General features: G+C 44.5%; 1 protein-coding gene across 4 annotated transcripts in view; it reads right to left on the bottom strand.

Moving 5' to 3' along the window:
• SYTL3 (synaptotagmin like 3) overlaps positions 1 to 692 on the bottom strand; it is a 37,113-nt gene that overhangs the window by 4,621 nt on the left and 31,800 nt on the right. The gene's annotated exons all lie outside the window — the stretch shown is intronic.

Here is a 692-nt window from a genome sequence, read left to right as displayed (position 1 = left end):
AAGTCCCTCTCGGCAGGGCTGCTCTCGATCCTTTCTTCCCCCAGCCTGTACTGATACTGGGGGTTACCCTGACCCAGGTGCAGGACCTTGCACTTGGCCTTGTTGAACCTCATGAGGTTCACACAGGCCCACCTCTCCAGCCTGTCCAGGTCTAGAGATACTCCCTGGTATCTTACCCAATGCTGCCTGAAACCTGCCTTTCAGTAGCTAAAATGCTCACCCATTTCACTGAAGATAGGTGCCACAGCAACTGAAATGGTTTTATGAGAGGTTGTAAGCATACCCCAGTATCATACTTCCAATGGCACCTGATGCCTGACAGAAAGAAAGAAAAATGATCCCATACACAAGTTACTCAGTGCACTCAAGAAAAATTCAGTCCCTCTTCTTTTAAAATGTCTAGAATGAAGAGGATAAAAGTTTCCTTTTCCGTATATCCAAAGCTGTATTTAATTCTGCAAAGGCACAGCTGAAAATAGGAATGAAAATAACCCTCTGGATTTGCACTTTTTTTTTATTCCTGCCCTAGGATCTAAAAGCAGATACTTAAACTAGTGATCTCTGAATTTTAACGGCATAAATAAATTCTTAAGTTCCATTCAGGACCCAAAGAGCACACAGGACCCATCACGGCCCCACTGAGTGCTGCTGTTGTGCGGACACCCAAATGTCACCATTACAAGGAAGTCTAA

The sequence above is a fragment of the Egretta garzetta genome, unplaced genomic scaffold (genome assembly GCF_000687185.1).
Source record: "Egretta garzetta isolate BGI_Z169 unplaced genomic scaffold, ASM68718v1 scaffold397, whole genome shotgun sequence".
Lineage (NCBI taxonomy): Eukaryota > Metazoa > Chordata > Aves > Pelecaniformes > Ardeidae > Egretta > Egretta garzetta.
Note: the sequence above shows the minus strand (reverse complement) of the source record. Positions and strands in the feature narration are given on the sequence as shown.